General features: G+C 44.8%; 9 non-coding genes and 1 pseudogene across 9 annotated transcripts; all 10 read left to right on the top strand.

Annotated features, from left to right (window-relative positions):
* Positions 1–740: 740 nt before the first annotated feature.
* LOC130331840 (U2 spliceosomal RNA) lies at positions 741–931 on the top strand. The gene has a single exon (XR_008874645.1). It is a non-coding gene; the product is annotated as a U2 spliceosomal RNA (small nuclear RNA).
* Positions 932–3,017: 2,086 nt separating this feature from the next.
* On the top strand, positions 3,018–3,208 carry LOC130331824 (U2 spliceosomal RNA). The gene has a single exon (XR_008874631.1). It is a non-coding gene; the product is annotated as a U2 spliceosomal RNA (small nuclear RNA).
* Positions 3,209–5,293: 2,085 nt separating this feature from the next.
* LOC130331825 (U2 spliceosomal RNA) lies at positions 5,294–5,484 on the top strand. Its single transcript, XR_008874632.1, has one exon. It is a non-coding gene; the product is annotated as a U2 spliceosomal RNA (small nuclear RNA).
* Positions 5,485–7,571: 2,087 nt separating this feature from the next.
* LOC130331828 (U2 spliceosomal RNA) lies at positions 7,572–7,762 on the top strand. Its single transcript, XR_008874634.1, has one exon. It is a non-coding gene; the product is annotated as a U2 spliceosomal RNA (small nuclear RNA).
* Positions 7,763–9,843: 2,081 nt separating this feature from the next.
* Positions 9,844–10,034, top strand: LOC130331829 (U2 spliceosomal RNA). Its single transcript, XR_008874635.1, has one exon. It is a non-coding gene; the product is annotated as a U2 spliceosomal RNA (small nuclear RNA).
* A 7,194-nt stretch (positions 10,035–17,228) lies between these two features.
* Positions 17,229–17,433, top strand: LOC130331853 (U2 spliceosomal RNA; annotated as a pseudogene).
* Positions 17,434–19,523: 2,090 nt separating this feature from the next.
* LOC130331830 (U2 spliceosomal RNA) lies at positions 19,524–19,714 on the top strand. The gene has a single exon (XR_008874636.1). It is a non-coding gene; the product is annotated as a U2 spliceosomal RNA (small nuclear RNA).
* Positions 19,715–21,794: 2,080 nt separating this feature from the next.
* LOC130331831 (U2 spliceosomal RNA) lies at positions 21,795–21,985 on the top strand. The gene has a single exon (XR_008874637.1). It is a non-coding gene; the product is annotated as a U2 spliceosomal RNA (small nuclear RNA).
* A 2,086-nt stretch (positions 21,986–24,071) lies between these two features.
* On the top strand, positions 24,072–24,262 carry LOC130331832 (U2 spliceosomal RNA). The gene has a single exon (XR_008874638.1). It is a non-coding gene; the product is annotated as a U2 spliceosomal RNA (small nuclear RNA).
* Positions 24,263–26,341: 2,079 nt separating this feature from the next.
* Positions 26,342–26,532, top strand: LOC130331833 (U2 spliceosomal RNA). Its single transcript, XR_008874639.1, has one exon. It is a non-coding gene; the product is annotated as a U2 spliceosomal RNA (small nuclear RNA).
* Positions 26,533–26,698: the final 166 nt, after the last annotated feature.

Below are 26,698 nucleotides of genomic sequence, written 5' to 3' on the forward strand. Positions count from 1 at the left end.
CATCTCTCCTTTGCTGTGTATGTGACTATGGAGCTGTTTGGTGATGTCGTCTATTACGGCCTTCATAGAAGCAACAGGAGATTGTTGCATCCATCTTGAACCCTCAGAACTACAGTGCTATGATGTCACTCACTTCCACAGGCCTTGCAGAGTGTAAACAACAACAACCCAGCTTTGTTGTGTATGTAACCAAAGGGATTTGTGATGTCACCTAGAACCTTCACAGCAGCGACAGCTTTATGAGGAGCATCAGCACTGCTCTGCCTGAGCAGAACCATCACCGCCATAGGTTGTCAAATAACCCGGATTTAACCCACACAGGTAAGTCCAATGGGGTGCAGGCATGTCCTCTATGCTTACAGCTTCCCGTGGGTGTTGGTTTGATACCGTTTGGGGACAGCCAAGGAGGCATCTGCAGGCAACAAAGGTAGGTGTGTGCTTGTGTGTGTGTTTCCTATGCAGATCCTAAGCCCAGTGTCACATGCAAGTAGGAGGAGTAAGAAGGGTTCCTGGCAAATCCGGGTTATGGATTGCATTTAAAAAGGCCCCGTGGGAGTGCAATGGGCCCCTGTCTTGCTGCTTAGCAATAATGGTATGGGTTTAGGTTCTGCTGTGTGTACTGGTGGTTGACTGCCCCCCAGCCCAGAGTGTGCATGGAAAATTGTCTGGCAGCCTCCCTGACAGCAAGCAGTGATAGTGCCCATGAAGGGGACCTTGTTGGGCCCGCCCCTTTCACGGTTATCGCTTCTCGGCCTTTTGGCTAAGATCAAGTGTAGTATCTGTTCTTATCAGTTTAATATCTGATACATCCCCTATCTGGGGACCATATATTAAATGGATTTTTGAGAACGGGGGCCGATTTCGAAGCTTGCTTCCGTCGCCCTATGCATTGACCCGATATGGCAGTATCTTCGGGTACAGTGCACCACCCCCTTACAGGGTTAAAAAGAAAGATTCCTACTTTCATTGCTACCTGCTTGCTGGCTAGCCAGCTAGCCAGCCCTGTGGGCCTTGCTGCTGCTGCAGCCAAAAAACAAAAGGTGGTGCTGCTGCTGCTTCTGCTGCTTCTGCTTGTGTCTGGCCCCTGTTGGAGCGTCCAGGCACAGGACTTCTGCTGCTGCTGACTAAATGGCCTCCTTAATTGGATCATTTGAGTAGCCAGCACACCTGTGCAGGTAGGGCATGACATGATAGGCAGCTGCCTTGATAGCGGGTGGGTGCTGAATGTTCCTAATTGACAAAATAAGATTAATGCTTATGAAGAAATATAAAATCTCATCCCTTCCCCAATATCGCGCCACACCCCTACCCCTTAATTCCCTGGTTGAACGTGATGGACATATGTCTTTTTTCGACCGTACTAACTATGTAACTATGTAACATAACATGGGGGGGGGGGGGGGGGTCTCCTGGCTGTTCACACAGGTGTGTCATTGCTGTACATTGACCATGCATTGCTTCTGTGGTATTGCAAAGGCAAAGACAAATGCTTCCAGCCATCCATTGCACTAATGGATTGGTCATCAGCTGGCTGTCTATGTCCCGCATCAATATAGACCAAAGTACAGAGGGTTAGGCTATGCTATTGTGCACCTACCTGATGCATCAGAAGGTGCGAGGCCCTTGCTAAATTCTGTGCACAGACTTTGAGATCTATGCTTTAGACTGTATCTAAACCTGCTCCAACATGGACTGACATTCTGGCCTACTTTCAGCCGATGCGACTTGTCTGTCGCTGAACAGTCGCTTTTTATGTATTCAGCACCTATGTATAATGTTGTAAAAATGCTCTAGAAGCTAAAGTCGCAGAAATGTCACACATATTTGGCCTGCAACTTTCTGTGCGACAAATTCAGACAGGAAAAATCAGTATAAATCCTTAGAAAATTATCCCCCAGTGTCTCCATCTGCTGGCGGTATTGAATAAGCATTGCTGCACTGATGGGGTATGCATTAGACGAAAAAAAAGAAGAAAAAGAAGAATAATACGCCCAGAAAAGAGGCGAAAAGGAGAAAAACGTAAAAAAACGTGAAAAAAAAGTAAGAGGAAGAGAAGGGAAAAAAAGGTGGAAATGGGTTTAAAAGTGATTTCGGCGGAGAAATATATATATATATATATATATATATATATATATATATATATATGCGCACACACACACATAGATATAAACGTATTCTCCGTTGAGATATTGCAGCCGCTGCTGTGTCCAGGCCCAGGAGCCTTAGCACTGTGCTGTGATGTCACTCAATACCACTGACATCACTAGGTGTAAACAACATCTCTCCTTTGCTGTGTATGTGACTATGGAGCTGTTTGGTGATGTCGTCTATTACGGCCTTCATAGAAGCAACAGGAGATTGTTGCATCCATCTTGAACCCTCAGAACTACAGTGCTATGATGTCACTCACTTCCACAGGCCTTGCAGAGTGTAAACAACAACAACCCAGCTTTGTTGTGTATGTAACCAAAGGGATTTGTGATGTCACCTAGAACCTTCACAGCAGCGACAGCTTTATGAGGAGCATCAGCACTGCTCTGCCTGAGCAGAACCATCACCGCCATAGGTTGTCAAATAACCCGGATTTAACCCACACAGGTAAGTCCAATGGGGTGCAGGCATGTCCTCTATGCTTACAGCTTCCCGTGGGTGTTGGTTTGATACCGTTTGGGGACAGCCAAGGAGGCATCTGCAGGCAACAAAGGTAGGTGTGTGCTTGTGTGTGTGTTTCCTATGCAGATCCTAAGCCCAGTGTCACATGCAAGTAGGAGGAGTAAGAAGGGTTCCTGGCAAATCCGGGTTATGGATTGCATTTAAAAAGGCCCCGTGGGAGTGCAATGGGCCCCTGTCTTGCTGCTTAGCAATAATGGTATGGGTTTAGGTTCTGCTGTGTGTACTGGTGGTTGACTGCCCCCCAGCCCAGAGTGTGCATGGAAAATTGTCTGGCAGCCTCCCTGACAGCAAGCAGTGATAGTGCCCATGAAGGGGACCTTGTTGGGCCCGCCCCTTTCACGGTTATCGCTTCTCGGCCTTTTGGCTAAGATCAAGTGTAGTATCTGTTCTTATCAGTTTAATATCTGATACGTCCCCTATCTGGGGACCATATATTAAATGGATTTTTGAGAACGGGGGCCGATTTCGAAGCTTGCTTCCGTCGCCCTATGCATTGACCCGATATGGCAGTATCTTCGGGTACAGTGCACCACCCCCTTACAGGGTTAAAAAGAAAGATTCCTACTTTCATTGCTACCTGCTTGCTGGCTAGCCAGCTAGCCAGCCCTGTGGGCCTTGCTGCTGCTGCAGCCAAAAAACAAAAGGTGGTGCTGCTGCTGCTTCTGCTGCTTCTGCTTGTGTCTGGCCCCTGTTGGAGCGTCCAGGCACAGGACTTCTGCTGCTGCTGACTAAATGGCCTCCTTAATTGGATCATTTGAGTAGCCAGCACACCTGTGCAGGTAGGGCATGACATGATAGGCAGCTGCCTTGATAGCGGGTGGGTGCTGAATGTTCCTAATTGACAAAATAAGATTAATGCTTATGAAGAAATATAAAATCTCATCCCTTCCCCAATATCGCGCCACACCCCTACCCCTTAATTCCCTGGTTGAACGTGATGGACATATGTCTTTTTTCGACCGTACTAACTATGTAACTATGTAACATAACATGGGGGGGGGGGGGGTCTCCTGGCTGTTCACACAGGTGTGTCATTGCTGTACATTGACCATGCATTGCTTCTGTGGTATTGCAAAGGCAAAGACAAATGCTTCCAGCCATCCATTGCACTAATGGATTGGTCATCAGCTGGCTGTCTATGTCCCGCATCAATATAGACCAAAGTACAGAGGGTTAGGCTATGCTATTGTGCACCTACCTGATGCATCAGAAGGTGCGAGGCCCTTGCTAAATTCTGTGCACAGACTTTGAGATCTATGCTTTAGACTGTATCTAAACCTGCTCCAACATGGACTGACATTCTGGCCTACTTTCAGCCGATGCGACTTGTCTGTCGCTGAACAGTCGCTTTTTATGTATTCAGCACCTATGTATAATGTTGTAAAAATGCTCTAGAAGCTAAAGTCGCAGAAATGTCACACATATTTGGCCTGCAACTTTCTGTGCGACAAATTCAGACAGGAAAAATCAGTATAAATCCTTAGAAAATTATCCCCCAGTGTCTCCATCTGCTGGCGGTATTGAATAAGCATTGCTGCACTGATGGGGTATGCATTAGACGAAAAAAAAGAAGAAAAAGAAGAATAATACGCCCAGAAAAGAGGCGAAAAGGAGAAAAACGTAAAAAAACGTGAAAAAAAAGTAAGAGGAAGAGAAGGGAAAAAAAGGTGGAAATGGGTTTAAAAGTGATTTCGGCGGAGAAATATATATATATATATATATATATATATATATATATATATATATATGCGCACACACACACATAGATATAAACGTATTCTCCGTTGAGATATTGCAGCCGCTGCTGTGTCCAGGCCCAGGAGCCTTAGCACTGTGCTGTGATGTCACTCAATACCACTGACATCACTAGGTGTAAACAACATCTCTCCTTTGCTGTGTATGTGACTATGGAGCTGTTTGGTGATGTCGTCTATTACGGCCTTCATAGAAGCAACAGGAGATTGTTGCATCCATCTTGAACCCTCAGAACTACAGTGCTATGATGTCACTCACTTCCACAGGCCTTGCAGAGTGTAAACAACAACAACCCAGCTTTGTTGTGTATGTAACCAAAGGGATTTGTGATGTCACCTAGAACCTTCACAGCAGCGACAGCTTTATGAGGAGCATCAGCACTGCTCTGCCTGAGCAGAACCATCACCGCCATAGGTTGTCAAATAACCCGGATTTAACCCACACAGGTAAGTCCAATGGGGTGCAGGCATGTCCTCTATGCTTACAGCTTCCCGTGGGTGTTGGTTTGATACCGTTTGGGGACAGCCAAGGAGGCATCTGCAGGCAACAAAGGTAGGTGTGTGCTTGTGTGTGTGTTTCCTATGCAGATCCTAAGCCCAGTGTCACATGCAAGTAGGAGGAGTAAGAAGGGTTCCTGGCAAATCCGGGTTATGGATTGCATTTAAAAAGGCCCCGTGGGAGTGCAATGGGCCCCTGTCTTGCTGCTTAGCAATAATGGTATGGGTTTAGGTTCTGCTGTGTGTACTGGTGGTTGACTGCCCCCCAGCCCAGAGTGTGCATGGAAAATTGTCTGGCAGCCTCCCTGACAGCAAGCAGTGATAGTGCCCATGAAGGGGACCTTGTTGGGCCCGCCCCTTTCACGGTTATCGCTTCTCGGCCTTTTGGCTAAGATCAAGTGTAGTATCTGTTCTTATCAGTTTAATATCTGATACGTCCCCTATCTGGGGACCATATATTAAATGGATTTTTGAGAACGGGGGCCGATTTCGAAGCTTGCTTCCGTCGCCCTATGCATTGACCCGATATGGCAGTATCTTCGGGTACAGTGCACCACCCCCTTACAGGGTTAAAAAGAAAGATTCCTACTTTCATTGCTACCTGCTTGCTGGCTAGCCAGCTAGCCAGCCCTGTGGGCCTTGCTGCTGCTGCAGCCAAAAAACAAAAGGTGGTGCTGCTGCTGCTTCTGCTGCTTCTGCTTGTGTCTGGCCCCTGTTGGAGCGTCCAGGCACAGGACTTCTGCTGCTGCTGACTAAATGGCCTCCTTAATTGGATCATTTGAGTAGCCAGCACACCTGTGCAGGTAGGGCATGACATGATAGGCAGCTGCCTTGATAGCGGGTGGGTGCTGAATGTTCCTAATTGACAAAATAAGATTAATGCTTATGAAGAAATATAAAATCTCATCCCTTCCCCAATATCGCGCCACACCCCTACCCCTTAATTCCCTGGTTGAACGTGATGGACATATGTCTTTTTTCGACCGTACTAACTATGTAACTATGTAACATAACATGGGGGGGGGGGGGGGGGTCTCCTGGCTGTTCACACAGGTGTGTCATTGCTGTACATTGACCATGCATTGCTTCTGTGGTATTGCAAAGGCAAAGACAAATGCTTCCAGCCATCCATTGCACTAATGGATTGGTCATCAGCTGGCTGTCTATGTCCCGCATCAATATAGACCAAAGTACAGAGGGTTAGGCTATGCTATTGTGCACCTACCTGATGCATCAGAAGGTGCGAGGCCCTTGCTAAATTCTGTGCACAGACTTTGAGATCTATGCTTTAGACTGTATCTAAACCTGCTCCAACATGGACTGACATTCTGGCCTACTTTCAGCCGATGCGACTTGTCTGTCGCTGAACAGTCGCTTTTTATGTATTCAGCACCTATGTATAATGTTGTAAAAATGCTCTAGAAGCTAAAGTCGCAGAAATGTCACACATATTTGGCCTGCAACTTTCTGTGCGACAAATTCAGACAGGAAAAATCAGTATAAATCCTTAGAAAATTATCCCCCAGTGTCTCCATCTGCTGGCGGTATTGAATAAGCATTGCTGCACTGATGGGGTATGCATTAGACGAAAAAAAAGAAGAAAAAGAAGAATAATACGCCCAGAAAAGAGGCGAAAAGGAGAAAAACGTAAAAAAACGTGAAAAAAAAGTAAGAGGAAGAGAAGGGAAAAAAAGGTGGAAATGGGTTTAAAAGTGATTTCGGCGGAGAATATATATATATATATATATATATATATATATATATATATATATATGCGCACACACACACATAGATATAAACGTATTCTCCGTTGAGATATTGCAGCCGCTGCTGTGTCCAGGCCCAGGAGCCTTAGCACTGTGCTGTGATGTCACTCAATACCACTGACATCACTAGGTGTAAACAACATCTCTCCTTTGCTGTGTATGTGACTATGGAGCTGTTTGGTGATGTCGTCTATTACGGCCTTCATAGAAGCAACAGGAGATTGTTGCATCCATCTTGAACCCTCAGAACTACAGTGCTATGATGTCACTCACTTCCACAGGCCTTGCAGAGTGTAAACAACAACAACCCAGCTTTGTTGTGTATGTAACCAAAGGGATTTGTGATGTCACCTAGAACCTTCACAGCAGCGACAGCTTTATGAGGAGCATCAGCACTGCTCTGCCTGAGCAGAACCATCACCGCCATAGGTTGTCAAATAACCCGGATTTAACCCACACAGGTAAGTCCAATGGGGTGCAGGCATGTCCTCTATGCTTACAGCTTCCCGTGGGTGTTGGTTTGATACCGTTTGGGGACAGCCAAGGAGGCATCTGCAGGCAACAAAGGTAGGTGTGTGCTTGTGTGTGTGTTTCCTATGCAGATCCTAAGCCCAGTGTCACATGCAAGTAGGAGGAGTAAGAAGGGTTCCTGGCAAATCCGGGTTATGGATTGCATTTAAAAAGGCCCCGTGGGAGTGCAATGGGCCCCTGTCTTGCTGCTTAGCAATAATGGTATGGGTTTAGGTTCTGCTGTGTGTACTGGTGGTTGACTGCCCCCCAGCCCAGAGTGTGCATGGAAAATTGTCTGGCAGCCTCCCTGACAGCAAGCAGTGATAGTGCCCATGAAGGGGACCTTGTTGGGCCCGCCCCTTTCACGGTTATCGCTTCTCGGCCTTTTGGCTAAGATCAAGTGTAGTATCTGTTCTTATCAGTTTAATATCTGATACGTCCCCTATCTGGGGACCATATATTAAATGGATTTTTGAGAACGGGGGCCGATTTCGAAGCTTGCTTCCGTCGCCCTATGCATTGACCCGATATGGCAGTATCTTCGGGTACAGTGCACCACCCCCTTACAGGGTTAAAAAGAAAGATTCCTACTTTCATTGCTACCTGCTTGCTGGCTAGCCAGCTAGCCAGCCCTGTGGGCCTTGCTGCTGCTGCAGCCAAAAAACAAAAGGTGGTGCTGCTGCTGCTTCTGCTGCTTCTGCTTGTGTCTGGCCCCTGTTGGAGCGTCCAGGCACAGGACTTCTGCTGCTGCTGACTAAATGGCCTCCTTAATTGGATCATTTGAGTAGCCAGCACACCTGTGCAGGTAGGGCATGACATGATAGGCAGCTGCCTTGATAGCGGGTGGGTGCTGAATGTTCCTAATTGACAAAATAAGATTAATGCTTATGAAGAAATATAAAATCTCATCCCTTCCCCAATATCGCGCCACACCCCTACCCCTTAATTCCCTGGTTGAACGTGATGGACATATGTCTTTTTTCGACCGTACTAACTATGTAACTATGTAACATAACATGGGGGGGGTCTCCTGGCTGTTCACACAGGTGTGTCATTGCTGTACATTGACCATGCATTGCTTCTGTGGTATTGCAAAGGCAAAGACAAATGCTTCCAGCCATCCATTGCACTAATGGATTGGTCATCAGCTGGCTGTCTATGTCCCGCATCAATATAGACCAAAGTACAGAGGGTTAGGCTATGCTATTGTGCACCTACCTGATGCATCAGAAGGTGCGAGGCCCTTGCTAAATTCTGTGCACAGACTTTGAGATCTATGCTTTAGACTGTATCTAAACCTGCTCCAACATGGACTGACATTCTGGCCTACTTTCAGCCGATGCGACTTGTCTGTCGCTGAACAGTCGCTTTTTATGTATTCAGCACCTATGTATAATGTTGTAAAAATGCTCTAGAAGCTAAAGTCGCAGAAATGTCACACATATTTGGCCTGCAACTTTCTGTGCGACAAATTCAGACAGGAAAAATCAGTATAAATCCTTAGAAAATTATCCCCCAGTGTCTCCATCTGCTGGCGGTATTGAATAAGCATTGCTGCACTGATGGGGTATGCATTAGACGAAAAAAAAGAAGAAAAAGAAGAATAATACGCCCAGAAAAGAGGCGAAAAGGAGAAAAACGTAAAAAAACGTGAAAAAAAAGTAAGAGGAAGAGAAGGGAAAAAAAGGTGGAAATGGGTTTAAAAGTGATTTCGGCGGAGAAATATATATATATATATATATATATATATATATATATATATATATATATGCGCACACACACACATAGATATAAACGTATTCTCCGTTGAGATATTGCAGCCGCTGCTGTGTCCAGGCCCAGGAGCCTTAGCACTGTGCTGTGATGTCACTCAATACCACTGACATCACTAGGTGTAAACAACATCTCTCCTTTGCTGTGTATGTGACTATGGAGCTGTTTGGTGATGTCGTCTATTACGGCCTTCATAGAAGCAACAGGAGATTGTTGCATCCATCTTGAACCCTCAGAACTACAGTGCTATGATGTCACTCACTTCCACAGGCCTTGCAGAGTGTAAACAACAACAACCCAGCTTTGTTGTGTATGTAACCAAAGGGATTTGTGATGTCACCTAGAACCTTCACAGCAGCGACAGCTTTATGAGGAGCATCAGCACTGCTCTGCCTGAGCAGAACCATCACCGCCATAGGTTGTCAAATAACCCGGATTTAACCCACACAGGTAAGTCCAATGGGGTGCAGGCATGTCCTCTATGCTTACAGCTTCCCGTGGGTGTTGGTTTGATACCGTTTGGGGACAGCCAAGGAGGCATCTGCAGGCAACAAAGGTAGGTGTGTGCTTGTGTGTGTGTTTCCTATGCAGATCCTAAGCCCAGTGTCACATGCAAGTAGGAGGAGTAAGAAGGGTTCCTGGCAAATCCGGGTTATGGATTGCATTTAAAAAGGCCCCGTGGGAGTGCAATGGGCCCCTGTCTTGCTGCTTAGCAATAATGGTATGGGTTTAGGTTCTGCTGTGTGTACTGGTGGTTGACTGCCCCCCAGCCCAGAGTGTGCATGGAAAATTGTCTGGCAGCCTCCCTGACAGCAAGCAGTGATAGTGCCCATGAAGGGGACCTTGTTGGGCCCGCCCCTTTCACGGTTATCGCTTCTCGGCCTTTTGGCTAAGATCAAGTGTAGTATCTGTTCTTATCAGTTTAATATCTGATACGTCCCCTATCTGGGGACCATATATTAAATGGATTTTTGAGAACGGGGGCCGATTTCGAAGCTTGCTTCCGTCGCCCTATGCATTGACCCGATATGGCAGTATCTTCGGGTACAGTGCACCACCCCCTTACAGGGTTAAAAAGAAAGATTCCTACTTTCATTGCTACCTGCTTGCTGGCTAGCCAGCTAGCCAGCCCTGTGGGCCTTGCTGCTGCTGCAGCCAAAAAACAAAAGGTGGTGCTGCTGCTGCTTCTGCTGCTTCTGCTTGTGTCTGGCCCCTGTTGGAGCGTCCAGGCACAGGACTTCTGCTGCTGCTGACTAAATGGCCTCCTTAATTGGATCATTTGAGTAGCCAGCACACCTGTGCAGGTAGGGCATGACATGATAGGCAGCTGCCTTGATAGCGGGTGGGTGCTGAATGTTCCTAATTGACAAAAGAAGATTAATGCTTATGAAGAAATATAAAATCTCATCCCTTCCCCAATATCGCGCCACACCCCTACCCCTTAATTCCCTGGTTGAACGTGATGGACATATGTCTTTTTTCGACCGTACTAACTATGTAACTATGTAACATAACATGGGGGGGGTCTCCTGGCTGTTCACACAGGTGTGTCATTGCTGTACATTGACCATGCATTGCTTCTGTGGTATTGCAAAGGCAAAGACAAATGCTTCCAGCCATCCATTGCACTAATGGATTGGTCATCAGCTGGCTGTCTATGTCCCGCATCAATATAGACCAAAGTACAGAGGGTTAGGCTATGCTATTGTGCACCTACCTGATGCATCAGAAGGTGCGAGGCCCTTGCTAAATTCTGTGCACAGACTTTGAGATCTATGCTTTAGACTGTATCTAAACCTGCTCCAACATGGACTGACATTCTGGCCTACTTTCAGCCGATGCGACTTGTCTGTCGCTGAACAGTCGCTTTTTATGTATTCAGCACCTATGTATAATGTTGTAAAAATGCTCTAGAAGCTAAAGTCGCAGAAATGTCACACATATTTGGCCTGCAACTTTCTGTGCGACAAATTCAGACAGGAAAAATCAGTATAAATCCTTAGAAAATTATCCCCCAGTGTCTCCATCTGCTGGCGGTATTGAATAAGCATTGCTGCACTGATGGGGTATGCATTAGACGAAAAAAAAGAAGAAAAAGAAGAATAATACGCCCAGAAAAGAGGCGAAAAGGAGAAAAACGTTAAAAAACGTGAAAAAAAAGTAAGAGGAAGAGAAGGGAAAAAAAGGTGGAAATGGGTTTAAAAGTGATTTCGGCGGAGAAATATATATATATATATATATATATATATATATATATATATATGCGCACACACACACATAGATATAAACGTATTCTCCGTTGAGATATTGCAGCCGCTGCTGTGTCCAGGCCCAGGAGCCTTAGCACTGTGCTGTGATGTCACTCAATACCACTGACATCACTAGGTGTAAACAACATCTCTCCTTTGCTGTGTATGTGACTATGGAGCTGTTTGGTGATGTCGTCTATTACGGCCTTCATAGAAGCAACAGGAGATTGTTGCATCCATCTTGAACCCTCAGAACTACAGTGCTATGATGTCACTCACTTCCACAGGCCTTGCAGAGTGTAAACAACAACAACCCAGCTTTGTTGTGTATGTAACCAAAGGGATTTGTGATGTCACCTAGAACCTTCACAGCAGCGACAGCTTTATGAGGAGCATCAGCACTGCTCTGCCTGAGCAGAACCATCACCGCCATAGGTTGTCAAATAACCCGGATTTAACCCACACAGGTAAGTCCAATGGGGTGCAGGCATGTCCTCTATGCTTACAGCTTCCCGTGGGTGTTGGTTTGATACCGTTTGGGGACAGCCAAGGAGGCATCTGCAGGCAACAAAGGTAGGTGTGTGCTTGTGTGTGTGTTTCCTATGCAGATCCTAAGCCCAGTGTCACATGCAAGTAGGAGGAGTAAGAAGGGTTCCTGGCAAATCCGGGTTATGGATTGCATTTAAAAAGGCCCCGTGGGAGTGCAATGGGCCCCTGTCTTGCTGCTTAGCAATAATGGTATGGGTTTAGGTTCTGCTGTGTGTACTGGTGGTTGACTGCCCCCCAGCCCAGAGTGTGCATGGAAAATTGTCTGGCAGCCTCCCTGACAGCAAGCAGTGATAGTGCCCATGAAGGGGACCTTGTTGGGCCCGCCCCTTTCACGGTTATCGCTTCTCGGCCTTTTGGCTTCGATCCCGTGCGGTTTACCGGGCGGGTTAGGAGTTGAAGGGGGTGGTGATCGGGGCCCTCTTTGCGGGGGGCCCTGGGTTATTTCGGAGTTGCGATAGTGGGTTTCATCGCCTGCAAAAATGAGTGGAGGAGAGAGGATTCGCGGAATGGAAGACACGGTCAGGATTTTCGTCCCAACGGAACATCGGGGAACGGTTGGCCTGGACCAGATTGTGCTGGAGATTCTACGCAGGCTCCAGTACCTAAAGGTAACAGATGTATTTGCAATGCAAGATTTCCCTAGACAGGGTATTTATGATGTTACATTTGTTAATTCCGAGATTTGTCAGAGGGTCTACAAGGACCTGGAAGGAATGAAGAGAAAGAATGAGCCGGATATTATGAGGAAAGTTAAAGTAGAGCCTTTGTTTCTGAGTACAGAGAAAGTGGTCATCGTACATATGTACAATCCCAAAGTTACAGACTCAATGGTAACAAATTTTCTTTATCGTTATTGTGAAGAAGTGAAGTTTTTTGGAAAACTAAAGAACAGACATGGTTTTTTTAACTGTAAAAGGAAATATGTTGTGAAGTTCAAGAAGGATGAGTCTATGGAGGAGGGAATTAAGAGTATTCCTCAAGTTTTTTCCATTGGAGGAGAGCGTGGTTTTTGTTTTTATGAGGGGCAGCTTCAGTTTTGCCGCAAATGTCAAGCATATGGCCACGTGCAGGACGCATGTCCTGTGAAGGGTGTTGTTTGTAGGAACTGTGGCAAGACTGGGCATGAAACAAGTTTTTGCGTTGAGGAAAAGACTTGTGATATTTGTGGGAGTAATTCCCATTTGGCAAGAGGATGTCACTTATGGTACAAGAGAAGGAGTTATGCTGATGCGGCTGGAAGTAAAGGTGGACAGAGCAATGAACAGGGAATGGGAAGGAGGTCTTTTTCAGAAGCCACAGGTGTGGATGGAGGTGTGGATGGAGGTGTGGATGGAGGTGAAAAATCTAATGTGGAGGGGGAATGTGAAGTCGGGAGGAGCGCAGGTGGTACGATTGTTAAAAATGTTGTTGCTCAGGTGGATGTGATTAAAGAGGCTTTTGTGGAGACAAGTGTGGTGGTTGAACAGGAGTATAAGAAAGTGGTCTCCACAAGTGAAGTAACATGTGCAAAGGGGGTGGAGGTCAAGAAGATTGAAACTGTGTATGGTGATGTGTTTCCTTGTGGAAGCATGAGTGGTGATGTGGAATGTCCAGACCCTGTTGTGGGGGAGGAGGAGGGAATGGAATTCCAAGAAAATGTGCAGTCATCTGAGAAGTCCCTTACACCTGCTCAGAGATTTGTCAGCAGTGATGAGGAGGATGAGGTGGGGGTGGAAAGTAAAAGAAGTAAAAAAGGAAGTTGGACTGGGGATCAAGAGGACCCAGTGGTTGGAAGAGGAGTTGAAATGGACAGGGACTCTGATCCAGGGTCGCCTGATTGTTATGAAAATGTTTTAAGGAAAGTTGAGAGTCAGAGCAGTAATTTTTAACTATGATGGATATTAAAGTTTTGATTTTATTCATTTTAGTTATTATGACTCTTATCTTAACAACCCTTAATGTCAGGAGTATTGGATCAGAAGTAAGAAGAGCTGCTATTTTTGAGGTGTTGGAGAATGTGAGAGCTGATATAATATGTTTACAGGAGTGTGCAATTAAATCTGCACCTTATGCTGATGAGTGGAGGATGGGACAATCTTTTTGGTCAACTAGTACGGATAACAAGAATGAAGGAGTCGGTTTTTTAATCAAAAATAACAATATCAAAGTTTTAAATTGCCAGATTTTAATACCAGGCCGTTGCATGGTTTTAAACTTTGAGTTTTTAGACCAGAGGATTAGAGTTTTTAACGTATATGCCCCAGCAGATAAGAAAGAGCGGTTGGTTTTTTTAGAGTCCTTGAAGTTTTTTATCCCTGGTCGGGAAAGTACTATAGTGGCTGGTGATTTTAACTGTATCCGTACTGTTAATGACCGTGAGAGTGCTGCTGCAGTCCGAACTGACATTACCTCTAATGCTTTAAATCAATTAGTACAAGACTTACACTATATAGATGCTGGACTGATGATTGACACTGATGATAGATATACATATGTATCGGATAGTGGTCACTGTAAATCCCGAATAGATTATATTTTTGTGTCTGAAGGGATGAAGGTGGCCCGGTGTAATCAGATGATGTCGATTTTCTCAGATCATAAAATTTTATCTGCTGAAATAAGCATCTCAGAGTCCATTGCCTTTGGTAGGGGACTCTGGAAGTTGAATGTGAGTTTACTTGAAGAAGAGGAGGTAATGGCAGGTTTTAAAAATATATTTTTATCCTGTGCTGCTAAACAAGACTGTTTTAAAAATATTTTAGACTGGTGGGATTGGGCTAAAGTGAACTTTGCTGGTTATTTTAAGTCTGTTTGCATTAAGAGAGCACAGGAGAAGAGGCGGAGAGATGAGACTTTAGTTTCACAGTTGGAGACTCTCTTTAAGTTTAAGAACGCTGGTCTAGAGGTGGATGCTGAAATTTGTGAAATTAAGGAAGAGATGAAGACAAGGTTGAAGGAAAGAGGAAGGAATATTGTTTACAGGGCTAAGGTGCAACATTTGGAGGAGAATGAACAATGTAGTCGATATTTTTTTAAAAAGTGTTTTAAGCCAAAGGGGGTCTTTAAGTCAGTTTTAACCTCAAGTGGTGAGGTGGTTGGTAGGGAGATGGAGGAGGAGGTTTGTAAATTTTATGAAACACTTTTTAGTAATGAAAGTAAAGCTGCTATTAATGAAATGGAAGACTACTGTAACATTTTAGAGGATCAAATTCCAGATGAGGAGAAAGTTTTTTTGGTGGAAGATGTTAGTGAAAATGAAATTAGAATGGCGCTGAATGGAATGGCAAAAGGTAAAACCCCTGGTAGTGACGGCCTTCCAGCTGAGTTTTATGTTGTATTTTGGCCTCTTTTAAAAGATGTTTTTACTCGGGTTGTGCAATATGTTTTTAAGTTTGGGATTTTAGCTGATTCAATGAAGAAGGGAATTATCACACTAATACATAAGAAAGGTGACGAACGTGATATAAAAAATTGGAGACCAATTTCATTGTTAAACAGTGACTATAAAATTATTGCTAAAATTGTTGCAAACAGGCTTAGGAATATTATTGGCCATATGGTAGATAATTACCAAGTATGTGCTGTACCCGGGAGAAGAATTACTGATAATTTATTGATTTTAAGGGATGTTATTTATTATTGTAATTTTAATAAGGTGCCTCTTTTTGTCGAGTCAGTGGATTTCGAGAAGGCCTATGATAAAGTCGCACACAAATTTATGTTTATGGCCCTAAAACATATGGGGATCCCAATGAAGTTATTACATGTTATTAAAGGGTTATATAATGGTGTTACTGGACAAGTTTTAATGAATGGCCATGTTGGTCCTGCTTTTAAGATTTTATCAGGGGTTCGGCAGGGTTGCCCACTCTCCCCAATCCTTTTCATCTGTGTAATAGAGGCCTTGTTAAAGAATGTTCAGAAAGACAAATGTGTTAAAGGAGTTTTTATACCTGGCAGTGGTGGGAGTGATCTTAAGGTTTTAAGCTACATGGATGATGTTGTGTTTACATGTACTTCAAAAGCAGATTTGAATAGAGTGAATTTGCATATTCAAATTTTTTGCTGTGTGGCCGGAATGTGTGTAAACTGGGGCAAATGTCATTTGGTGAATTTTGGGAAATGCGAAGATGTGTTGGTGGATGGAGTAGAGATAAAGGAGAATGTGGAAGTTTTAGGGGTCATTTTTGAAAAGAATCTTAAAGGGACAGAGACTTACAACAAGCTGGACAGTAAAATTGAAAAGAAATTGAATTTTTGGAAACTGAGGAGTTTATCCCTTAAAGGGAAAGTACTTGTTATTAAGACTGTGATTTTACCTTTACTTTTATATACTGCGATGGTTTTTCCACCTGGTAAGCTTTGGATGAGGAAGACAACAAGAAGACTTTTTGTTTTCTTTTGGGGATCCAAAATGGAAAAAATGAAAAGAGAGAAGGTAATGAGTACTGTAAAGAATGGTGGATATGACTTTCCAAATATTGATTTGTTTTTAAAGTTACACTATTTTCTTTTAATTTTCAAGACGATCCAGTGCAATAGTAAAACAGCTGATATGTGTAAATATTTAGCAGGATGGTTGTTTTCTAAGTGGGGCTGGTGTGAGAGGGATCTGAGGAAACCAATGGCGCTGATTATACCTACCTTTTATGTGGTTCTTCGGTCTTTCAATGATCAGTTTAATTTGAGCTCCTTGGGGAAACCTGAAAAGAAGAAAATAGAATATGAGTTGAGAAAGAGTGAAAAATTTAATGAAGTACCATTCTGTAATATTGCACAGTCAGTTAAGATTTGGAGCCTTTTTAATTCCTTTGGTTTATCAAATAGACAAAAAGATGTGGTATGGATGTCTTACCATGGTTGCCTCCCAACTCGAGTGTTTTTAAGAGGAAGAGGAATAAGAGTGAGTGAACAGTGTCCAAGAGAGGGTTGTGGAGGTAAAGAAGATATTGTACATTTGTGGTGGGACTGTTTTTATGCCAAGGAAGTTTTTAGGCTTTTAACAAGATTTTTTATTGCACTTATGGGTTTTAATGATTTTACTTTTGAGAAAATTTTTATCGGTCAGGACTTTAACATGAAGAATGATGCACGTGTTACTTGGATAATTTTTTCTGTTTTTAAAGAAGTTTTATGGGACTCCAGGAATTTGCTTGTTTTTAAAAATGTTTCCATTTCTCCAAGTGAATGTAGGAGGTTGTTGCTCGGAAGACTTTTTATTGCATATTTATTAGATAAGAAGAGAATGGGAGAAGACAATGCTGAAAAGATCTGGAAATATACCCAATGGTGGAAACTGTAAGTCTGACCAGTTTATGTTTGGTTTTTTAAAAGTTTTTGTTTTCCTTCAGCTTTTACCTTTTGGTTTTAAGTTCTTGACCCTCGGTTCCCTTTTTTTTTGTCTTTCCGCATGATGTTTTTTCAGACATTGTTTTAAATGACGAGTCCTGGTAGGAGACCTGATGATCGTTCAAACAATAGTCTGTAACTGAGGAAAAAAAAAAAAAAAAAAAAAAAAAAAAAAAAAAATCTGTTCTTATCAGTTTAATATCTGATACGTCCCCTATCTGGGGACCATATATTAAATGGATTTTTGAGAACGGGGGCCGATTTCGAAGCTTGCTTCCGTCGCCCTATGCATTGACCCGATATGGCAGTATCTTCGGGTACAGTGCACCACCCCCTTACAGGGTTAAAAAGAAAGATTCCTACTTTCATTGCTACCTGCTTGCTGGCTAGCCAGCTAGCCAGCCCTGTGGGCCTTGCTGCTGCTGCAGCCAAAAAACAAAAGGTGGTGCTGCTGCTGCTTCTGCTGCTTCTGCTTGTGTCTGGCCCCTGTTGGAGCGTCCAGGCACAGGACTTCTGCTGCTGCTGACTAAATGGCCTCCTTAATTGGATCATTTGAGTAGCCAGCACACCTGTGCAGGTAGGGCATGACATGATAGGCAGCTGCCTTGATAGCGGGTGGGTGCTGAATGTTCCTAATTGACAAAATAAGATTAATGCTTATGAAGAAATATAAAATCTCATCCCTTCCCCAATATCGCGCCACACCCCTACCCCTTAATTCCCTGGTTGAACGTGATGGACATATGTCTTTTTTCGACCGTACTAACTATGTAACTATGTAACATAACATGGGGGGGGGGGGGTCTCCTGGCTGTTCACACAGGTGTGTCATTGCTGTACATTGACCATGCATTGCTTCTGTGGTATTGCAAAGGCAAAGACAAATGCTTCCAGCCATCCATTGCACTAATGGATTGGTCATCAGCTGGCTGTCTATGTCCCGCATCAATATAGACCAAAGTACAGAGGGTTAGGCTATGCTATTGTGCACCTACCTGATGCATCAGAAGGTGCGAGGCCCTTGCTAAATTCTGTGCACAGACTTTGAGATCTATGCTTTAGACTGTATCTAAACCTGCTCCAACATGGACTGACATTCTGGCCTACTTTCAGCCGATGCGACTTGTCTGTCGCTGAACAGTCGCTTTTTATGTATTCAGCACCTATGTATAATGTTGTAAAAATGCTCTAGAAGCTAAAGTCGCAGAAATGTCACACATATTTGGCCTGCAACTTTCTGTGCGACAAATTCAGACAGGAAAAATCAGTATAAATCCTTAGAAAATTATCCCCCAGTGTCTCCATCTGCTGGCGGTATTGAATAAGCATTGCTGCACTGATGGGGTATGCATTAGACGAAAAAAAAGAAGAAAAAGAAGAATAATACGCCCAGAAAAGAGGCGAAAAGGAGAAAAACGTAAAAAAACGTGAAAAAAAAGTAAGAGGAAGAGAAGGGAAAAAAAGGTGGAAATGGGTTTAAAAGTGATTTCGGCGGAGAAATATATATATATATATATATATATATATATATATATATATATATATATATATGCGCACACACACACATAGATATAAACGTATTCTCCGTTGAGATATTGCAGCCGCTGCTGTGTCCAGGCCCAGGAGCCTTAGCACTGTGCTGTGATGTCACTCAATACCACTGACATCACTAGGTGTAAACAACATCTCTCCTTTGCTGTGTATGTGACTATGGAGCTGTTTGGTGATGTCGTCTATTACGGCCTTCATAGAAGCAACAGGAGATTGTTGCATCCATCTTGAACCCTCAGAACTACAGTGCTATGATGTCACTCACTTCCACAGGCCTTGCAGAGTGTAAACAACAACAACCCAGCTTTGTTGTGTATGTAACCAAAGGGATTTGTGATGTCACCTAGAACCTTCACAGCAGCGACAGCTTTATGAGGAGCATCAGCACTGCTCTGCCTGAGCAGAACCATCACCGCCATAGGTTGTCAAATAACCCGGATTTAACCCACACAGGTAAGTCCAATGGGGTGCAGGCATGTCCTCTATGCTTACAGCTTCCCGTGGGTGTTGGTTTGATACCGTTTGGGGACAGCCAAGGAGGCATCTGCAGGCAACAAAGGTAGGTGTGTGCTTGTGTGTGTGTTTCCTATGCAGATCCTAAGCCCAGTGTCACATGCAAGTAGGAGGAGTAAGAAGGGTTCCTGGCAAATCCGGGTTATGGATTGCATTTAAAAAGGCCCCGTGGGAGTGCAATGGGCCCCTGTCTTGCTGCTTAGCAATAATGGTATGGGTTTAGGTTCTGCTGTGTGTACTGGTGGTTGACTGCCCCCCAGCCCAGAGTGTGCATGGAAAATTGTCTGGCAGCCTCCCTGACAGCAAGCAGTGATAGTGCCCATGAAGGGGACCTTGTTGGGCCCGCCCCTTTCACGGTTATCGCTTCTCGGCCTTTTGGCTAAGATCAAGTGTAGTATCTGTTCTTATCAGTTTAATATCTGATACGTCCCCTATCTGGGGACCATATATTAAATGGATTTTTGAGAACGGGGGCCGATTTCGAAGCTTGCTTCCGTCGCCCTATGCATTGACCCGATATGGCAGTATCTTCGGGTACAGTGCACCACCCCCTTACAGGGTTAAAAAGAAAGATTCCTACTTTCATTGCTACCTGCTTGCTGGCTAGCCAGCTAGCCAGCCCTGTGGGCCTTGCTGCTGCTGCAGCCAAAAAACAAAAGGTGGTGCTGCTGCTGCTTCTGCTTGTGTCTGGCCCCTGTTGGAGCGTCCAGGCACAGGACTTCTGCTGCTGCTGACTAAATGGCCTCCTTAATTGGATCATTTGAGTAGCCAGCACACCTGTGCAGGTAGGGCATGACATGATAGGCAGCTGCCTTGATAGCGGGTGGGTGCTGAATGTTCCTAATTGACAAAATAAGATTAATGCTTATGAAGAAATATAAAATCTCATCCCTTCCCCAATATCGCGCCACACCCCTACCCCTTAATTCCCTGGTTGAACGTGATGGACATATGTCTTTTTTCGACCGTACTAACTATGTAACTATGTAACATAACATGGGGGGGGGGGGGGGGTCTCCTGGCTGTTCACACAGGTGTGTCATTGCTGTACATTGACCATGCATTGCTTCTGTGGTATTGCAAAGGCAAAGACAAATGCTTCCAGCCATCCATTGCACTAATGGATTGGTCATCAGCTGGCTGTCTATGTCCCGCATCAATATAGACCAAAGTACAGAGGGTTAGGCTATGCTATTGTGCACCTACCTGATGCATCAGAAGGTGCGAGGCCCTTGCTAAATTCTGTGCACAGACTTTGAGATCTATGCTTTAGACTGTATCTAAACCTGCTCCAACATGGACTGACATTCTGGCCTACTTTCAGCCGATGCGACTTGTCTGTCGCTGAACAGTCGCTTTTTATGTATTCAGCACCTATGTATAATGTTGTAAAAATGCTCTAGAAGCTAAAGTCGCAGAAATGTCACACATATTTGGCCTGCAACTTTCTGTGCGACAAATTCAGACAGGAAAAATCAGTATAAATCCTTAGAAAATTATCCCCCAGTGTCTCCATCTGCTGGCGGTATTGAATAAGCATTGCTGCACTGATGGGGTATGCATTAGACGAAAAAAAAGAAGAAAAAGAAGAATAATACGCCCAGAAAAGAGGCGAAAAGGAGAAAAACGTAAAAAAACGTGAAAAAAAAGTAAGAGGAAGAGAAGGGAAAAAAAGGTGGAAATGGGTTTAAAAGTGATTTCGGCGGAGAAATATATATATATATATATATATATATATATATATATATATATATATATGCGCACACACACACATAGATATAAACGTATTCTCCGTTGAGATATTGCAGCCGCTGCTGTGTCCAGGCCCAGGAGCCTTAGCACTGTGCTGTGATGTCACTCAATACCACTGACATCACTAGGTGTAAACAACATCTCTCCTTTGCTGTGTATGTGACTATGGAGCTGTTTGGTGATGTCGTCTATTACGGCCTTCATAGAAGCAACAGGAGATTGTTGCATCCATCTTGAACCCTCAGAACTACAGTGCTATGATGTCACTCACTTCCACAGGCCTTGCAGAGTGTAAACAACAACAACCCAGCTTTGTTGTGTATGTAACCAAAGGGATTTGTGATGTCACCTAGAACCTTCACAGCAGCGACAGCTTTATGAGGAGCATCAGCACTGCTCTGCCTGAGCAGAACCATCACCGCCATAGGTTGTCAAATAACCCGGATTTAACCCACACAGGTAAGTCCAATGGGGTGCAGGCATGTCCTCTATGCTTACAGCTTCCCGTGGGTGTTGGTTTGATACAGTTTGGGGACAGCCAAGGAGGCATCTGCAGGCAACAAAGGTAGGTGTGTGCTTGTGTGTGTGTTTCCTATGCAGATCCTAAGCCCAGTGTCACATGCAAGTAGGAGGAGTAAGAAGGGTTCCTGGCAAATCCGGGTTATGGATTGCATTTAAAAAGGCCCCGTGGGAGTGCAATGGGCCCCTGTCTTGCTGCTTAGCAATAATGGTATGGGTTTAGGTTCTGCTGTGTGTACTGGTGGTTGACTGCCCCCCAGCCCAGAGTGTGCATGGAAAATTGTCTGGCAGCCTCCCTGACAGCAAGCAGTGATAGTGCCCATGAAGGGGACCTTGTTGGGCCCGCCCCTTTCACGGTTATCGCTTCTCGGCCTTTTGGCTAAGATCAAGTGTAGTATCTGTTCTTATCAGTTTAATATCTGATACGTCCCCTATCTGGGGACCATATATTAAATGGATTTTTGAGAACGGGGGCCGATTTCGAAGCTTGCTTCCGTCGCCCTATGCATTGACCCGATATGGCAGTATCTTCGGGTACAGTGCACCACCCCCTTACAGGGTTAAAAAGAAAGATTCCTACTTTCATTGCTACCTGCTTGCTGGCTAGCCAGCTAGCCAGCCCTGTGGGCCTTGCTGCTGCTGCAGCCAAAAAACAAAAGGTGGTGCTGCTGCTGCTTCTGCTGCTTCTGCTTGTGTCTGGCCCCTGTTGGAGCGTCCAGGCACAGGACTTCTGCTGCTGCTGACTAAATGGCCTCCTTAATTGGATCATTTGAGTAGCCAGCACACCTGTGCAGGTAGGGCATGACATGATAGGCAGCTGCCTTGATAGCGGGTGGGTGCTGAATGTTCCTAATTGACAAAATAAGATTAATGCTTATGAAGAAATATAAAATCTCATCCCTTCCCCAATATCGCGCCACACCCCTACCCCTTAATTCCCTGGTTGAACGTGATGGACATATGTCTTTTTTCGACCGTACTAACTATGTAACTATGTAACATAACATGGGGGGGGGGGGGGGTCTCCTGGCTGTTCACACAGGTGTGTCATTGCTGTACATTGACCATGCATTGCTTCTGTGGTATTGCAAAGGCAAAGACAAATGCTTCCAGCCATCCATTGCACTAATGGATTGGTCATCAGCTGGCTGTCTATGTCCCGCATCAATATAGACCAAAGTACAGAGGGTTAGGCTATGCTATTGTGCACCTACCTGATGCATCAGAAGGTGCGAGGCCCTTGCTAAATTCTGTGCACAGACTTTGAGATCTATGCTTTAGACTGTATCTAAACCTGCTCCAACATGGACTGACATTCTGGCCTACTTTCAGCCGATGCGACTTGTCTGTCGCTGAACAGTCGCTTTTTATGTATTCAGCACCTATGTATAATGTTGTAAAAATGCTCTAGAAGCTAAAGTCGCAGAAATGTCACACATATTTGGCCTGCAACTTTCTGTGCGACAAATTCAGACAGGAAAAATCAGTATAAATCCTTAGAAAATTATCCCCCAGTGTCTCCATCTGCTGGCGGTATTGAATAAGCATTGCTGCACTGATGGGGTATGCATTAGACGAAAAAAAAGAAGAAAAAGAAGAATAATACGCCCAGAAAAGAGGCGAAAAGGAGAAAAACGTAAAAAAACGTGAAAAAAAAGTAAGAGGAAGAGAAGGGAAAAAAAGGTGGAAATGGGTTTAAAAGTGATTTCGGCGGAGAAATATATATATATATATATATATATATATATATATATATATATATATGCGCACACACACACATAGATATAAACGTATTCTCCGTTGAGATATTGCAGCCGCTGCTGTGTCCAGGCCCAGGAGCCTTAGCACTGTGCTGTGATGTCACTCAATACCACTGACATCACTAGGTGTAAACAACATCTCTCCTTTGCTGTGTATGTGACTATGGAGCTGTTTGGTGATGTCGTCTATTACGGCCTTCATAGAAGCAACAGGAGATTGTTGCATCCATCTTGAACCCTCAGAACTACAGTGCTATGATGTCACTCACTTCCACAGGCCTTGCAGAGTGTAAACAACAACAACCCAGCTTTGTTGTGTATGTAACCAAAGGGATTTGTGATGTCACCTAGAACCTTCACAGCAGCGACAGCTTTATGAGGAGCATCAGCACTGCTCTGCCTGAGCAGAACCATCACCGCCATAGGTTGTCAAATAACCCGGATTTAACCCACACAGGTAAGTCCAATGGGGTGCAGGCATGTCCTCTATGCTTACAGCTTCCCGTGGGTGTTGGTTTGATACCGTTTGGGGACAGCCAAGGAGGCATCTGCAGGCAACAAAGGTAGGTGTGTGCTTGTGTGTGTGTTTCCTATGCAGATCCTAAGCCCAGTGTCACATGCAAGTAGGAGGAGTAAGAAGGGTTCCTGGCAAATCCGGGTTATGGATTGCATTTAAAAAGGCCCCGTGGGAGTGCAATGGGCCCCTGTCTTGCTGCTTAGCAATAATGGTATGGGTTTAGGTTCTGCTGTGTGTACTGGTGGTTGACTGCCCCCCAGCCCAGAGTGTGCATGGAAAATTGTCTGGCAGCCTCCCTGACAGCAAGCAGTGATAGTGCCCATGAAGGGGACCTTGTTGGGCCCGCCCCTTTCACGGTTATCGCTTCTCGGCCTTTTGGCTAAGATCAAGTGTAGTATCTGTTCTTATCAGTTTAATATCTGATACGTCCCCTATCTGGGGACCATATATTAAATGGATTTTTGAGAACGGGGGCCGATTTCGAAGCTTGCTTCCGTCGCCCTATGCATTGACCCGATATGGCAGTATCTTCGGGTACAGTGCACCACCCCCTTACAGGGTTAAAAAGAAAGATTCCTACTTTCATTGCTACCTGCTTGCTGGCTAGCCAGCTAGCCAGCCCTGTGGGCCTTGCTGCTGCTGCAGCCAAAAAACAAAAGGTGGTGCTGCTGCTGCTTCTGCTGCTTCTGCTTGTGTCTGGCCCCTGTTGGAGCGTCCAGGCACAGGACTTCTGCTGCTGCTGACTAAATGGCCTCCTTAATTGGATCATTTGAGTAGCCAGCACACCTGTGCAGGTAGGGCATGACATGATAGGCAGCTGCCTTGATAGCGGGTGGGTGCTGAATGTTCCTAATTGACAAAATAAGATTAATGCTTATGAAGAAATATAAAATCTCATCCCTTCCCCAATATCGCGCCACACCCCTACCCCTTAATTCCCTGGTTGAACGTGATGGACATATGTCTTTTTTCGACCGTACTAACTATGTAACTATGTAACATAACATGGGGGGGGGGGGGTCTCCTGGCTGTTCACACAGGTGTGTCATTGCTGTACATTGACCATGCATTGCTTCTGTGGTATTGCAAAGGCAAAGACAAATGCTTCCAGCCATCCATTGCACTAATGGATTGGTCATCAGCTGGCTGTCTATGTCCCGCATCAATATAGACCAAAGTACAGAGGGTTAGGCTATGCTATTGTGCACCTACCTGATGCATCAGAAGGTGCGAGGCCCTTGCTAAATTCTGTGCACAGACTTTGAGATCTATGCTTTAGACTGTATCTAAACCTGCTCCAACATGGACTGACATTCTGGCCTACTTTCAGCCGATGCGACTTGTCTGTCGCTGAACAGTCGCTTTTTATGTATTCAGCACCTATGTATAATGTTGTAAAAATGCTCTAGAAGCTAAAGTCGCAGAAATGTCACACATATTTGGCCTGCAACTTTCTGTGCGACAAATTCAGACAGGAAAAATCAGTATAAATCCTTAGAAAATTATCCCCCAGTGTCTCCATCTGCTGGCGGTATTGAATAAGCATTGCTGCACTGATGGGGTATGCATTAGACGAAAAAAAAGAAGAAAAAGAAGAATAATACGCCCAGAAAAGAGGCGAAAAGGAGAAAAACGTAAAAAAACGTGAAAAAAAAGTAAGAGGAAGAGAAGGGAAAAAAAGGTGGAAATGGGTTTAAAAGTGATTTCGGCGGAGAATATATATATATATATATATATATATATATATATATATATATGCGCACACACACACATAGATATAAACGTATTCTCCGTTGAGATATTGCAGCCGCTGCTGTGTCCAGGCCCAGGAGCCTTAGCACTGTGCTGTGATGTCACTCAATACCACTGACATCACTAGGTGTAAACAACATCTCTCCTTTGCTGTGTATGTGACTATGGAGCTGTTTGGTGATGTCGTCTATTACGGCCTTCATAGAAGCAACAGGAGATTGTTGCATCCATCTTGAACCCTCAGAACTACAGTGCTATGATGTCACTCACTTCCACAGGCCTTGCAGAGTGTAAACAACAACAACCCAGCTTTGTTGTGTATGTAACCAAAGGGATTTGTGATGTCACCTAGAACCTTCACAGCAGCGACAGCTTTATGAGGAGCATCAGCACTGCTCTGCCTGAGCAGAACCATCACCGCCATAGGTTGTCAAATAACCCGGATTTAACCCACACAGGTAAGTCCAATGGGGTGCAGGCATGTCCTCTATGCTTACAGCTTCCCGTGGGTGTTGGTTTGATACCGTTTGGGGACAGCCAAGGAGGCATCTGCAGGCAACAAAGGTAGGTGTGTGCTTGTGTGTGTGTTTCCTATGCAGATCCTAAGCCCAGTGTCACATGCAAGTAGGAGGAGTAAGAAGGGTTCCTGGCAAATCCGGGTTATGGATTGCATTTAAAAAGGCCCCGTGGGAGTGCAATGGGCCCCTGTCTTGCTGCTTAGCAATAATGGTATGGGTTTAGGTTCTGCTGTGTGTACTGGTGGTTGACTGCCCCCCAGCCCAGAGTGTGCATGGAAAATTGTCTGGCAGCCTCCCTGACAGCAAGCAGTGATAGTGCCCATGAAGGGGACCTTGTTGGGCCCGCCCCTTTCACGGTTATCGCTTCTCGGCCTTTTGGCTAAGATCAAGTGTAGTATCTGTTCTTATCAGTTTAATATCTGATACGTCCCCTATCTGGGGACCATATATTAAATGGATTTTTGAGAACGGGGGCCGATTTCGAAGCTTGCTTCCGTCGCCCTATGCATTGACCCGATATGGCAGTATCTTCGGGTACAGTGCACCACCCCCTTACAGGGTTAAAAAGAAAGATTCCTACTTTCATTGCTACCTGCTTGCTGGCTAGCCAGCTAGCCAGCCCTGTGGGCCTTGCTGCTGCTGCAGCCAAAAAACAAAAGGTGGTGCTGCTGCTGCTTCTGCTGCTTCTGCTTCTGCTTGTGTCTGGCCCCTGTTGG

The sequence above is a fragment of the Hyla sarda genome, unplaced genomic scaffold (assembly GCF_029499605.1).
Source record: "Hyla sarda isolate aHylSar1 unplaced genomic scaffold, aHylSar1.hap1 scaffold_358, whole genome shotgun sequence".
NCBI lineage: Eukaryota > Metazoa > Chordata > Amphibia > Anura > Hylidae > Hyla > Hyla sarda.